Genomic DNA, 16,581 nt, shown 5'->3' on the forward strand with positions numbered 1-16,581 from the left:
AATCAGGGTTGCCACAATGCATAGTTCTCCCCTGCTTGACTACTGAACAGTCCCCCATCATTTTAACATAAGTTAGATGTGTTATATAGTCCAGGGGATGAAGACTAATCAAGGCTGATAGAGAGGAAGGGGAAGGGACCTAAATGTAGTATTAAAAGACACAATTTATTGCTCAAATGGATTGCACTTACAAAATATAGGAAATCACATGCATGTTCTTTGAAAACGTCATCCTCCATGGCTGCCTGCTGTCCAGTATTCCATACAGGGTCTAGGTAGCTGTGAAGGGCTGGGCTGGGATAAAGAAAACGTCCAGGAAGTCCAAGCTGCCTGGCGTGGACTGCACAGGAGGAAGTGAAGTCATTAGATGGGTGTGCCCAGATCATGGAGAGTATGGGACAAGTCTCTGGCTTTGCTCTCAGAACACACGACTCCTTCTACTGGTCCAATCCATTTGAGCAATAAATTGTGTCTCTTAATACTACACTTAGGTGCGCCTCCCTCTCCCTTCCTTTCTGTTGTTTCTTACAAAGTTATGGGACACACTCTGGGAATTGCTGCTACCTGAATTATTTCTATTATCAGTTCTCGTGGACAACATATACTTTACGCCTATACTAAGGACTAAAATATTTCCTGCTATTGCATTGTAAATCACCCTATTGTTAGGCGCCAGTGCGTTTTTATGAACGGTCCGACAGTGTGAAAGGGGCCTTAAACTATAAAAAAAACACTTAGGGCTTGCAATAATGTAAACAAAAAAATCAATAACAATCAACAAAGTGTGATACCCAACAGCAAATAGTAAAGAGCAAAATGATTCACAAATCAATAAAATTTGTAAAAAGTAAATATTTTCATTTACTTTAACACTGTATATACAGCAGATCACGTATAATGAAAAGTGAAGCAACCAACTGTTCTCCTTAGACTACTGGAGTGAGAATGAGTATATACACTTCATACCCTGGCTTTTAAGGGGTTAAATATTGATTTTAATATTGTTTTTATGAAACAGTTTGCTTGTTGTTTTGTTTCTAATATTGCCAGTATTTTTTTAATTGCTTCCTTATGATCCTAGAATAATATAGAAATCTAATGATAGGTTAAAGTGGTTGAAAACCCTTACATATGGCCAGCGAAATAACTAGCATCGGGTGATATACAGAGATAAACAAATCCTCCTACATAACTTGTACCTGTTTACCCGAAGTCCTCTATCCTCTACAACCTTCTAAACCACTGATTTCTCAGCTATGGAAAGCAGGGGGCTGGGATCTGAAGTCTCACACTGCAAAACTCAGTGAGCCGAGCCCTTCCCATCAAATCAGATATCCAGGAATTGATATCCGCTGTGGAACAATTGTGCCAACAAGCAGTAGAGGGCCTCAGAGAAGACACATGCACAGGGCTGCTGATAGGCGGGGCCTGGGCAAGCTGAGCAGATAAATAATATAAAAAAAAATAATCCTCCAGCCATGGCCGATCCGGCTCAACTACCAACCAAATAGCCCCCACCGCCCCCGGTTATTTTTACGTTTTTTTTTTTTGCAGATAGCTATCTGCAGACTAGGTGGCGGCAGGGGAGGGACTATTTCCTCTATTTCGGGTGCGGAAGAATACCTCTTCTGCACCCGCTCTTCATGCTGGCTGTGGCTCAAGTCCCAGCCAGTGCGTCCTCTATCGTGCCGTCCCCCTTGGCGCCGTGGAGTGATTCCTCCGCCTCCTCTTGCGAGAAGTACCAGTAAGTAGCTGACATGATCGCATCTGAATGGAATCATTTGTGGACAGTTGGACACTCCAGTCCAGGCAGCAGCGCAGCAGGATCAGGGAAGAAGTGCCTCATGGAGCCCAGCTAAAAATGACACAGGTGTGTGCTTGCTTGGGGGGGAATTCAAGATCTACTACCGATGCAGCAGCGTATATACATTATGGTATTAGCAGCATGGGTGGCACTGTCTGCAGCAGAATATGGCATTGGTGACATGGGTCTGCAGGTAGCACATGCGTTATGGCCCATAAGACATGTGCTGCCTGCAGACAGTGCCACCCATGCTGCCAATGCCATATTGTGCTGCAGACAGTGCCACCCATGACGCTAATGTCATAACGCATGTGATGCCTGCAGAGACAGTGCCATCCATGCTGCCAATGGTATTGTGCCATTGGCGGCATGGGTGGCACTGTCTGCAGCACAATATGTCATTGGCGGCATGGGTGCACTGTCAGCAAGTAGCACATGCGTTATGCCATTAGTGTCATGGCTGGCACTGTTTGCAGCATGTTACAGCATTGGCGGCACTGTCTGCCGGTAGCACATGCTTTATGGCCCATAACGCATGTGCTGCCTGCAGAGACAGTGCCACCTGTGCCGCCAATGCCGTAATGTGCTACAGACAGTGTCACCCATGCTGCCAATGCTGTAATGTGCTACAGATAGTGCCGCCAATGCCGTAATGTTCTGCAGACAGTGCCACCCATGCCGCCAATGCCGTAATGTGCTGCAGACAGTGCCAGCCATGCCTATCACTTGTAGACAAACCTGGGGAGGGGCTGGAACAGGACGGGGATGAAGGAGGGACCATGGGCCAGGGGTGGAGCTGAAGGGGGCCCCGTCAGGTAGGCTGTACGGGGCCCCATGATTTCTATCAGCGGCCCTGCACATGCATGCTGGGCTGCAGGGTAGAGACACTAGAAAATGGCCATGAGGCAGTGGTACAAGCAGTAGCGGACATTCAAGACACTGCAAAATATCATGAGGAGGTCTTAAATTCATACAGGGATCAAATGGATGATTACGAGAACAGAGATCGCAGACAAAATATTTCTATAAAAGGACTACCAGAAGTGATTCAGACATTCGAATTGCTTCCAACTGTCCAGCAATTATTTCATCAGATAATGGGAGATTCTTAGGCCACGGCTGGAAACCCTACATGCTGTTGAGGTCAACTACCACTGGGGGTTCCCATTTAGTCTTATGGCCTCCCGAAATGGCAAGACAGAAATCTGTGCACTAAGGATGACTTTCAGTCGTTTGTAGAAACATTAGATTTACTCCCACTTGATTTTGTGGACTGGAGAAGGAATAATTTTGGGAACCCTCTACAGTGCTCTGATCAATGGCAGCAAGTGCCCACTAAATTCCAATGTAGAAATAGTTTGTGGACACAGAGAAACATGATGGGCATGATAGGGCCTATTTACAGGGGAGCTTGAGATGGAGGAGGGAGAGGTGATAAAAGGGGGGGAATGGCTTTAATTTTTTTTCTTCTTCTCTCCTTTTTTTAATCCCTTATCTGTGTTTGGAGTTCACCTTTGTACCTCCTTTTTTTTTTTTCTTTTTTTTTTTTTTAAGGAGAGAATTAAATGGGGGCCTGTTATTGGGCCGTATGTATTTATAGTATTTGTTTCAATAAGGGGTGGAGGGTGAACTTGGTGAGCCAGGAGGTCTAACACTTTTTCCCCCCCTTTTTGGGGGGCTCCCGGATTTCCCCCTCTCCTCCCCCAACCCCTATGTTCCAATCCCCCTTTTTTTTTTCTTTTTTTTTTCTCAGGGGAGTAATTCAATTGCGCCAAATACAGGAACGGTCAATTTTCTTGTAAGGACCCTGAAATTGTTGGAGAAGTTTAGGGAGGAATTTTTGTTTCTAGGGGGGTCTTTAATCTCACCTTATACCCAAGTATAGATACATCAATGGGTTAAACTACTATATTTTTCAAAGGGTTAAAACATATATAACAGCTTCTGCGCTCTCTTCACTTGGTGGATGGATGACACGTAAGACATAATGGGATAAGGGTCTATAGTTATTAGTTGTAGTTCTAAAATACACAGCACTTATTCTTGTTTGGACCTTTTTTGTGGATCAGTTTTACCTGGAAAGGATCTGTTTATTTACTATAGAATCAAAAACAAGTTCAGATCATGCTCCTATAACTGTGACCCTTCTTCCAGTTTCTACAGGCGACCTAGAACGGATCTGGCAGTTAAATGAGTCAATATTGGATGATAATAGCATACTGGAGGCAATATCTCTTAAGATAATTTTTGAAATACACGGGCCTGGAGAAGTTTCTGAACAAGCTGTCTGGGAAGCACATAAATCAGTGATTAGGGCTGAATTGGTAGCATATGAGTCTCGGATTAAGAAAAAACAAAACAAAAAGAGATAATAGATCTGTTGGAAGAGATTAATGAGCTAGAGATTAAACATAAAAGATATCTGGACCCAGCAGATGTCCAACAATTGGAGACTCTGTGATGTAATTTGGCAAAATGCCTGGACCATAAAACTAAAAATAAATACACATATTACACACAGTGGTTCTATGAACAAAGAAATACATTTGGCCAGCTATTAGCCTAGTTCACCCTGATCAGAGTGGCTTTATGAAGGGCTGCGAGGCCAGAGATAATACCATCCGGGCTTTACACAATCTTCATTGGATGCAGCACGGCCCTGATAAAGCCCCAAGAGTGATATTGTCAATAGATGCCAAAAAGGCGCTTGACAGGGTGAACTGGGTATTTATGACTGAGGTGCTGAGGGGGATGGGCCTGGGTGATCATATGATGGGTTGGGTTTCGGCATTATATGTGAACCCGAGAGCAAGAGTGAAGGTGGACAGCACACTGTCGGACTATTTTCAAATAAGTAATGGCACGAGACAAGGGTGTCCATTACCCCCGCTGTTGTTTGCCATGATATTGGATATTGGAGCCCTTCCTTTGTAAAGTAATAAAAGTACCAAGATTTTGGGGATAAGTATCAGACCTGTTGAACATATGTAGCCTTATATTATAGGGCAATGTCTTTGGTGCAGATTTTGAACTGGTGCCTCTACTCCTCAAATAAAATATGGGTTCTTCCACAACAGACAATGACAGGTAGGAAGTTGGCAGGAGTAACATGGATTCTGAGTGCAGACAGAGGCCTCTCAAAATGGACGTCACCCTTAACTCAGAGCACTCTATTGATATGGGACAAGTTAAAACAACTAGGGGACTATGCCCCTTAGAACCCCCCCCCCCCCACCCCACTGGAGGGGTACTCATGGTTTCCTCCAGCAGAGGAGGTGGGATCTCTGAGATCATGGGGGAGGGATAAAGGCACAACATGTGGAATATTAGCTCCCTTGCTAGATCTGACATCGAGGATGGGAAATGTACCTATGGTGAAGTGGAGATACCATCAATATCTGTGTTTTTTCAATAAGCTGAAACCCTTAATAAGGCCATCAAATTATTTTACTGTATTTGAATCTATGTGAGTACATACATTTAGTGTCAGACATTTATTGTTACAAATGTACAGATTGGTTCTAGAAAATAAAACTGTTCCTTATTTCATTAGCGAATGGAAAGGTGAATTAAAGCAGGGTTTTACCATGGCACAAATTAAGAAGCTTATTGACTCAACACACTCTACATCTATAAGTTCACAGGTCCAAGAGATGTCATATAAATTCTTGGCCAGGTGGTATAGGTCCCCAGTTAGGCTGGCACAAATGTATCCGACTGCAGATGCCAGATGCTGGAGGGGGTTTGGGCAAAAAGGTACTTTCCTCCCTTTATGGTGATCATGCCCCAAGATTAAAATATTTTGGGAAGCAATCATCCCATGGGTCCAGAGGTTATCCTCTAGATCAGGGATAGGGAACCTTGGCTCTCCAGCTGTTTTGAAACTACAAGTCCTATAAGACATTGCAAGACCCTAACAATCATAGGCATGACTCCTAGAGGCAAAGGCATGATGGGATTTGTAGTTTCAAAACAGCTGGAGAGCAGAGGTCTCCTACCCCTGCTCTAGATACATGTAATTAACACCTTTAAATTTTCTATTCCACGGGACCCCCATGTCTCTCGGATCTTATAAGAAAAGTATTATCCCGCATTTACTGAATGTACCAAATTACTAATACCTAGGCTATGGAAACAAACTAGATGTCCAACTTTTTTGGACTGGAAGAGAGAGGTCAATTTAATGATGGAGGCTGAAAGATGGGTGTATGCAGTTAAAGGCAGAAAGGATAAATTCAGGGAAATATGGGCAGGATGTGAACACTGTTCAATAGAGATTGAGTAGAGTAATAATATATAGAGCCGCATAGTCTCCAAGCTACGATGCAGGTGCACCTGGGAGGGGAATTTTCCTTTTTTTTTCTTTACCCTTCTCTGTTCTCATAATTTTTCTTCCAGGTGATATATGCAGGGGTATAGAGTGACATTGGGAGGGGATAAGGGGTTGGGGAAAGAGAGAGCGGCTAAAGCACATAGGAAGGAATGGTAAGGGATAGTGGACACAGAGGAGGAGGGATAGCTGGAATAGATATGGTAAAGGGGAGATGAGGTTTATACTCACTTTAGGTAGGTAAGAGGTAGGTATGGCTCACAGAAGACTCATATATTATTTATATATATTATTTTTACATTTTTTTCTCCTTTTCTTTGGCGTTTAGAGTGAGGTTGACATAGCTCTGAGAAGCCTCTTAAGTTTTATACTTACTTATATATATATATATTTTTTTGTGTGTGCAAATGATGGATTTTTTGAAGGGTATTATGAAATAAAAAGCTTATAGGTGGAAGGCACAACAAACACAATGTATTTGAAAGAGGGAGGAGTGTTGGGGGGGGGGGGGGGTGGGAAATGTTTACTAAAGCCGCGTACACCCGGGCGGATTGTATGGCCTACTTAGTCCGCCATACAATCCGACGGACAGTCCGTCCTACTTTCGAATGAACGGACTTGACCACACACGGATGCACAAACAGTCCGTCGAAAGCTTGCGCGATGACGAGTACAGCACGTACGACGGGACTAGAAATAGGAAGTCCAATACACAGCAATGCAACCTTTCGCCATGTAAATTCTTTCTGAGCATGCGCCATTCTTAGTCCGTCGAACTAGCCTACTGACGAGCGGATTGTCCGCTGAAACCAAAGTATGACGGACAGTATTTCGAAAAATCTGAAATACTTAGTACGCCAGACTGCACGCTGAAAAAGTCCGCTGAAGCCCACACACGAGCGGACTGTCCGCTGAAATGTGTTTCGACGGACTAAGTAGGCCATACAGTCCGCCCGTGTGTACGCGGCTTTAGAAATAATTATCTATCTATCTATCTATCTATCTATCTATCTATCTATCTATCTATCTATCTATCTATCTATCTATCTATCTATATATATATATATATATATATATATATATATATATATATATATATATATATATATATATATATATATATATATATATAGATAGATATAGAGATAGATATAGAGATAGATAGATATATTTATTTTTTTGAGAAAGGGGAGATAGCTGATGTTTATAAGGACATTTCTATTTTGATAAATATGAATATATGTGATGTGAAGTCTGTTTTAATGGATATGTTAAATACTAATAAAAATTTAATAATAATTAAAAAAAACAGAAACTAGGCTGTGCTAGCCAGTGATTGTGGGAAAACCAGCATTGGAACATCTTAGCACATCAGCAGAATCAGCAGCTTAAATGTGAGTTTAGATTTGATTTACATGAAGTTAGCTAATTTTACTCTTCATTGGGACTGAGCTCTGTTCCTGTTAATTGCAATGGGAATGGGAATGAAGTCTAAGACCGATGCTCTGTGGGCAAAGCAAAGCACAGCTTGCTTTCCAAGAAGGACCAAATAGAGAAACATTTTTATGAAATACAGAACCAAGGCTCAGGGTAGTGTGAAAGTGAACTACTTCTCAGGTAAAGTATATGATCAATTTATGGTATTGTCAGAAATGAAGGAAAGCAAGGAGTGTTGTTTTTTTGTGGGTGTTATTATTGACTCCTGAAACTAACTAAATGAGTTTGCTGGGCTGTTCATCTGGTGTTAAGTGCATTTCATGTAAGATATTACTCATTACTCTTACATGCGTTACTACTTGTGAAATAAGAATGGATTTAGCTCTGAAGTTCTTCATTAGTTAGTGATAAAGAAAGCAAAGGTGACAATAAAGGAATGTATTATACGCACACATAGGGGTTGATTTACTAAAGGCAAAAAAGACTGTGCACTTTGCAAGTTTTGCAGTTGCTCCTGAGCTTAGTAAATGAGCAGAAGTTCTGCTGACTTCCATCATCCAATCATATGCAAGCAAACATTTTCTTTTTTAATTCTCCTTGCATGTGATTGGGTACTCATTGCAAAGTGAAATCTTACCTCATTTACTAAGCTCTAGTGTAACTGCACCTGCAGAGGGCTTCCCTGCCAGTGTCATTTATACAGTAATCAGTGCATTTTTTTTAGCACTGATCACTGTATTGGTGTCACCGGTCCCCAAAAAGTGTCACTTAGGGTCACATTTGGCTGCCACAATGTCACAGCCCCCCCTAAAAATCACTGATTGCCATCATTATTAGTAAAAAAAAACAAAAAAAAATTAAAGTCCATAAATCTATCCCATAGTTTGTTGATGCTATAAATTTTGCGCAAACCAATCAATATATATGCTTATTGTGAAATATGTAGAAGAATACATATTGGCCTAAATGGATGAAGACATTTGTTTTTTTTACTTTTTTTGGCTATGTATTATAGCAGGAAGTAAAAAATATATATTTTTTTCAAACTTGTTGGCCTTTTTTGTTTATAGCACAAAAAAATAAAAACTGCAGAGGTGATCAAATATCTCCAAAAGAAATTTCTATTTGTGTGAAAAAAAAGACCTCCATTTTATTTGGGTACAGCGTCGAACATGGCTGCGCAATTGTCAGTTAAAGTAACACAGTATTGTAAAAAATGGCCTGGTCATTAAGGGGGTAAATCCTTCCTAAACTGAAGATGTGTATTATACGCCTGTGCGTGTTATACACCGATAAATACAGTAAATAACAAGGCCCAAGCTCATCCTTAGACTCTTCACCACACAGCCACGAAGGCAAGAGAATTCTTGTTGGGCAGTGTATTAGTTAATTTGCATTTAATGTTAATGGTTCAAAGAATGTCAGGCAAAATGGTCGGCCCTCACACATGTTCACTTCATCAAATCTGGCCCTCTTTGAAAAAAGTTTGGACACCCCTGAACTAAAGTGTAGTCATAGCCTGCCACACATACATTCTAGATGTCTGAATAGGTTACAGTACATATCTTAATATATGTTATAGCCTGATTCCACAATGTTTTCATATAGTACTTAAATACATGCCTTGTTATACAAGTTTTTGCATGTATTTTATGTAATCTATTGCAATAGACACCTTCCTTTTCTGTTCTTTTTTACCCTTGAACCTTAAAGTGGTTGTTAAGCCATGTCTATAAAATGCTCCTATCCCCTCTGTAGTATAACAATATGTTCCTCTGTGTCTGTGTTATATCATAAAGATGCTTATCTGTACTGATAACAAAGTATCTTCCTGTGATCAATTGCCTCATCTCTTTTATCCTCTGCCTAGCTGACAGTTCAAGTGGGCGGGGCCGAGCACTGCAGCTGACGTCATCCGGGGAAGAGAGGAGAGAGAGCTGAGGAGTCATATGATCCCAGGAAGATGCTGTGTTATCAGTATAGACAAGCATATTTATGATATAAAACAGACACAGAGGAACTTCTTGGTCTAATACAGAGGGCATGGGGGCTTTTGATGTTAACTGTGAAAGCAACAAGAGCAGTGGGGGAAGCACTGCCATGAGCAGACACTCAGAGGGGGGGGGGGAGAGAAAGGGGGAGAGGACACAGGAGACAGAGAGCAGGGCTGCGTATGATGGAGGTACGTATTGACTTTGGTGGCAGAGCTCAGCAGCCCTGATATACTGGAGTCAGTGTACAGGGGGAGGGTAGAAACTGGCAGGATCACACAGGTATTACAGGTGATACAGGGGGCCAAATGACACAGCACAAGCACTGTGCTGTATGACATGTTTTAAGGGAACAGGATATTTTTTTTTTGGGGGGGGGGGGGGTTAACAAAACCTGTATTTTGCAAAAAAGCTTTGTTAAAAAAAATATCAGTGTGTGAACAAATAAAATCATATCCCGAGCCTGAATCTTCTTTTGGGCATCATCAGTCATTAAGATACTGACGAGGCTGAATTGAAAAAGTTAAACCAGTATTAGTAAACTTATTTTCATTAGAAATATCTCTATTTAAAAATGTATTTATATCAGATAAGACATTATTTCAGGATTCTTAATCACTCAGTTTTAGCTATTATAATTCCTCAGGTTTCTCATGTTTCTCAGACCATTTAGTTTATTTCCATCTAGTCCTCTCTGATCTTAATAAAGATGATTTCTAGACAAGAACTGCTAAATATGAAAAGAGGTTATACTTTTAGATATGTATTCATACAAAGAAGCGCTTTATAACCTAGTCACTTAGTTCTACAGAATTGCGACAAGGCAAACGTGACTACCACAATCTTCTGTACATTAAATTTTGATTGAAGCTATAAATGGAATTCTTTTGTGACTTTGGCATTTGAACAATCTGTTCTTACTAAAGGAAAGATCCATTGAAACTTTCTTAATTTAATACAAGCAAACCACCAAATCTTCACAGCTTTCTTTTGAAAACTGGACTATTATGTGATAATAAGGAGTCACTGAGTAGGAAGGGCATGGCACAGTGTGCTTGACTTACTAAAGTAGTACATTTTTCACCTAGTTCATTGAAACTGTATTCACTTTAATAATCCACTCATGTGCAAAGGCAGATTCATTAATTCCTTCAAATCACTGTGTTTAATTTTCCTTTATATGACTGGGTGTTCAAAATGAACACAGGTTCAACTGTCTAAGTAAAAAATGTATTCCTTTTGTTAATTTCTCACTATGTGTCTGAAAAAATAAATATCTGGTTTATTGTGAGGGACAATATGTTCATAAATCCTGACAATAACAACAAATTTATAGAAATAGAAATATCTCATACTGCATTCCTGTAGAAGGGAACATGGAAAACTTAGAAGACAATTAGGGTAAGACAGCAACTGTGAATAAAAACAAATGACACAACTTGAAAACCACATAGCATTTTTTAACACACTGGGGCTCCTAGACAGGATAGTAGGGATGGGCCGAACACCCCCCATTTGGTTTGCATCCAGAACATACGAACAATCAAAAACTTTGTTCGAACACGCAAACACCGTTAAAATCTATGGGACACGAACATGAAAAATCAAACGTGCTAATTTTAAAGGCTTATATGCATGGTATTGTCATGAAAAGTGTTTGGGTCCTGCCCCAGGGGACATGTATCAATGCAAAAAAAAGCTTTGAAAATAGATATTTTTTGGGGAGCAGGGATTTTAACCACTTCAGCCCCCGGACCATTTGGCTGGTCAAGAACTAGAGGACTTTTTACAATTTGGCACTGCACTGCTTTAACTGGTAATTGCGCAGTCATGCAATGTTGTACCCAAACAAAATTTTAGTCATACATTTAGGCCAAAATGTATTCAGCCACATGTCTTTAGTAAATAAAAATGTCAATAAGCGTATATTTATTGGTTTGCGCAAAAGTTATAGCATCTACAAACTAGGGTACATTTTCTAGAATCTATGCAGCTTTTAGTTTATGACTGCCTATCTCCTTTCTTGAGGTGCTAAAATGGTAGGGCAGTACAACCCCCCCCCCCCCAATGACCCCATTTTGGAAAGTAGACACCCTAAGGAAATTGCTAAGAGGCATGTTGAGTCCTTTGTCCCAACTGATTGCATAATGACAAAAAAAAGGCTCCCAAAAAGTTCCACACAAATGGTATCCCTGTACTCGGGAGAAGCAGAAGAATTTATTTTGGGGGTATAATTCCACATATGTCCATGGCCTGTTTGAGCTATATATCATTAACCACTTGCAGACCGGACCAATTTGCTGGTCAAAGACCAGACCCCTTTTTGCGATTCGGCACTGCGTCACTTTAACTGACAATTGCGCGGTCGTGCAACGTGGCTCCCAAACAAAATTGACGTCCTTTTTTTCCCACAAATAGAGCTTTCTTTTGGTGGTATTTTATCACCCCTGCGGTTTTTATTTTTTGCGCTATAACCAAAAATAGAGCGACAATTTTGAAAAAAACGCATAATTTTTTACTTTTTATTATAATAAATATCCCCCAAAAATATATAAAAAAACATTTTTTTCCCTCAGTTTAGGCCGATATGTATTCTTCTACATATTTTTGGTAAAAAAAATTGCAATAAGCGATTATTGATTGGTTTGCGCAAAAGTTATAGCATTTTTATTAATAATTTTTTATTATTTTTTTTTTTACTAGTAATGGCGGCGATCAGCGATTTTTATTGTGACTGCGACATTGTGGGGGACCCATCGGACATTTTTGACACATTTTTGGGACCATTGTCATTTATACAGTAATCACTGCTATATAAATGCAGTGATTCCTGTGTAAATGACACTGGCAGTGAAAGGGTTAACCAGTGGGTGGCAGTGTAGGGATTAAGTGTTCCTAGGGGTGTGTTACTAACTGTGGGGGGGTTGGGCTTTCATTTAGTGAACACTGATCTCTGCTCCAATCACATAGAGCAGAGATCAGCGTCACTAGTTGCTAGGCAGAATGGAGAAATGTTATTTACACAGCATTTCCTCCATTCGGCCGCTCCGTGAGACGATCGCGGGGATGCCCGCGGCGATCGAGTCCGCGGGTCCCGCGACCGGACTCACGGTGGCTCCGACCAGCGAGGGAGCGCGCCGCCCGCGGCGTGCTCCCGATGGCAGGGCGGCATTGAATATTGGACGTACCTGTACGCCAATATGCCTGCCCGTGCCATTCTGTCGACGTACATCGTCATGCGCTGGTCGGGAAGTGGTTAACCACTTGAAGACAAATCCCTTTCTGACACTTTTTGTTTACATGAAAACATTTTTTTTGCAAGATAATTACTTTGAACCCCCAAACATTATATATATATATATATATATATATTTTTAAAGCAAAGGCCCTACAGATTAAAATGATGGGTGTCTATTTTTTTTTTTATACACAGTATTTGCACATCGATTTTTCAAACGCATGTTTTTTTGGAAAAAAATACACTTTTTTCATTTTAGTGCACTATATTGCCCAAATGTTTGATGAAATAAAAAAAATGATCTTAGGCCGAGTACATGGATACCAAACACGACATGCTTTAAAATTGCGCACAAACGTGCATTGGTGACAAACTACATACATTTTTAAAAGCCTTTACATGTTACCACTTTAGATTTACAGAGGAGGTCTACTGCTAAAATTACTGCCCTCAATCTGACCTTCACGGTGATATCTCACATGCATGGTGCAATTGCTTTTTACATATAACGCCAGACCGAAGCTTGTGTTTGCAATTGCGCGAGAGCAGGGGGGACAGAGGGGCTTTTTTTTTTTTTTTTTACTTTTTTATCTTATTTTATCTTATTTTATCTTATTTTTAAACAGTTCCTTTAATTTTTTTATCATTTTTATTGTTATCTCCCCATCAAATGGGGACAAGGTGCTTTGGGGGGGTGCTACCTCTAAACATGGGAAACATGCGCCACTTTACAGGCATACTATAGACACCCCCCAGGTACAAAATCACTTCTCCCGAAAAAATTGCCATTTTTAAAACTTTTGTTTGCATTGATACATGTTCCCTGGCACAGGACCCAGGTCCCCAAACACTTTTTATGACAATAACGTGCATATAATCCTTTAAAATTAGCACTTTTGATTTCTCCCATAGACTTTTAAAGGGCTTTCAAATTTCCCGCGAAAACCCCAAATAGTATATATACACATATATACATATATATAAAATATCAAACTTTTTAGGGGTCAGAAGTGATTATGATCAATCCATAATCCACCCCTGAATACCATATCCATATCCGCCAGCAGAGCTGTGGTGAGTTTCAAGGTGAAGCATGTGGGGTAAGTAGCGCTGCCTATAAGTGGGGAACAAAACCTGGTCCCTGACCAATAGTACACTCTCTCACACTACACTGCTGAAGTGATCAAATAATAATAAATCATATAAAGTGACATAAATGTGCATTGATAAAATATAACGTGCAATAACGTGCACTCAGCACTTCCCCAGTCACAGTATTCAAAAGAGGGCTGCCTTTGAAAACGTCCATGATGAAATGCATAAGCCGGAGCCACGCACATACGTCATTTACGGATTCAGCCCTGGGAAGCTTCTGACCCTCTTTTTTGGATACTGTGACTGGGGAAGTGCTGAGTAGGAGATCGGTGTGGATATCCTGGTCTGCTGGAGGAGCCAATGAGAGGGGCTACCGGCAAACCGCTGAGGAAGCCACTAAGAGAGATTAATGCACATATATGTCACTTTATATGATTTATTATTATTTGATCACTTCAGCGGTGTAGTTTCAGAGAGTGTACTATTTGTCAGGGACCAGGTTTTGTTCCCCACTTATAGGTAGTACCACTTACCCCACCTGCTTCACCTTTTATAATTTTTTAGCCCATTAGGGGGGTCTAATAGGGGAGGCTGCACACCTTGTTTATTCCTAAAGCGCGGAGCTCCTTTTCATTTTCCTGTGGTGAGTTTCAGCTATTATGGGCATTCTAACACAGTATTCCACCAGATTGCAGACAAACTAATTTAGGAATTAAGGATAAATGTATATAGCAAGTGCTAACTGCTACATTAATCTTTTCTGTGATATAAAGGTGATGTTCAAGAGGTACACCTGGCAAATATTGAATGCTTATCTCTCTGCATTTTTTTTTATTAAATACTACTAAATGTGTATACTTAAAAAAAACACTGTCCCTTATACTGGTTACGAGTTTAAATTAAGCATTTAAAAATTCCACCCTCAGATAGATTTTTTTTCACCTTACAGAACATGTACTATACATCATAAATAATGCAGAACACAAGGTGAAACAAGGTATGCTTAATGTCTTTGTTAGCTTTACATAATAATTTCACTGCTTTGGCAAAGGCATAATGACGATTTTAAGTCCAATAACAGCATATGTAGAACACTCATTGACTGCTTTCAGTTTTATAAATCACTTGAAAATCAAGCTTGTGTATAAAAGCTGTAAGAAAACCCATAACAACTTTCTGATTATTCAATTAATCATTATTGATGCAGGTTCTGCACCTTGAAATACAGTCAGTACAAACACTTGAATGATAGCAAGATCAGTACTGTGAACTGCATTAGACTGCTTAAAAGGTTCACCGATGTCTTCCTTTTGGAACAACTTTCACGTAGCTGGATTCTAAAAAGTACATAATCTATTTGCATATGATCAGAGGTGATGGAAAATTAATATAAAAAATATATATATATAAAAAAAAATGTGATTTAGAACCTTGTGGACTTTACTGGTACCAAATAAGGATGGTGAGACAAAATAAAGTAGAAACAATATTTATTACAAAAATAGACTCAGTGGGCACATTATGTTGCTATAGCTGATGTTTCTGTTATCTATGTAATATTGAGTGTTGTGCTTTTATTTCTTGGATAGGCCAATGCTCTTTGCTACAGAGACAATGAAGTCCTAAGGAAGCAGTTGTTTATGAAACGTGTCAACCTCTAACAGAAAAAAAACATAGCAAGGAATGATTGTAGCAGTTTTACTATATGGCTTGGATTCAAGTTAGCACTTTTTTCATGATTTTGTGGATGTTTTAAACTCTTTGTAATAAATATTTTGTCTACTTTATTTTGTCTCACCATCCATCTTTGCGTAAAGTCTGCAGGGTTCTAAATCTCTTTTTTTTACTATGCTAATTATAGATGAGGTACCCTTATATAGCCTGCTTTTATTTTATATCTGTATATATATATATACAAATAGTAAATCTACTTCTGATAAAGCAAAAATAAATTACAGCTTGCTGCTAGTAACATTTCTCCTTTCACAGGGTTTGTTAAAGTTATACCCTGTTCCAAGAGTTCCCCTAGGTTGCAAAAGCCTATCAGGGTCTCAGACGATCAACAGCCTACAGTCCTCTCTCAACTGTTGCTGTTCCACACCTCATAGACATGTGATGGCTGTTAACCGATTCTTTTATTAACTCTGCTGCAGATGGGTTAACCCTTATGAGACCAAAGTCCTTTTAACCAGAGTTTGGAGTCTCTTTTTCACCCAAAGTTTCTGCATTGTAAATCAGTCCTCCCTTCTCCAGGTGGACTAGCAAGCAACCCCTCATGCTGCATGGGTGAGAACCCCTGAGTACTGAAAAAAAAATATCTTCAACCTTCCTTTAAAGGGACCACAACCTATATAGTGGAGAAATTACTGTTGCAATGCTGTTCTCTACCCACGAGTGCATTTTACTGTTGGTAAAGAGAATAAACTGTGGTCCCATTTATATCATTGAGTTATATAACTATCATTGTACTGTTTTTACTACTGCTAAACCTTTTTACCAATAGTTTCCACCAGGGATTATCTCTGTTTACTAAAGCCCAATTATATTTAAATTGTTGTGTCATCTGCTTTTGGGTCTGGTTATAGGATAAGTTATCACTGGACATAATTGGAGATCCAAACATTTCCAGTAGTTCCTTTGTGGGTGAATGCTACAGGGGAATTCCAGAAGGCAAATGCTGTGTCTG

General features: G+C 39.9%; 1 protein-coding gene across 1 annotated transcript in view; it reads right to left on the minus strand.

Moving 5' to 3' along the window:
• The window catches only part of CSMD1 (CUB and Sushi multiple domains 1), a 2,539,710-nt gene that overhangs the window by 490,474 nt on the left and 2,032,655 nt on the right, over positions 1-16,581 (minus strand). The gene's annotated exons all lie outside the window — the stretch shown is intronic.

The sequence above is a fragment of the Lithobates pipiens genome, unplaced genomic scaffold (genome assembly GCF_037356315.1).
Source record: "Lithobates pipiens isolate NorthernLeopardFrog02 unplaced genomic scaffold, aLitPip1_a1.2 Scaffold_18, whole genome shotgun sequence".
In the NCBI taxonomy this organism is placed as follows: domain Eukaryota; kingdom Metazoa; phylum Chordata; class Amphibia; order Anura; family Ranidae; genus Lithobates; species Lithobates pipiens.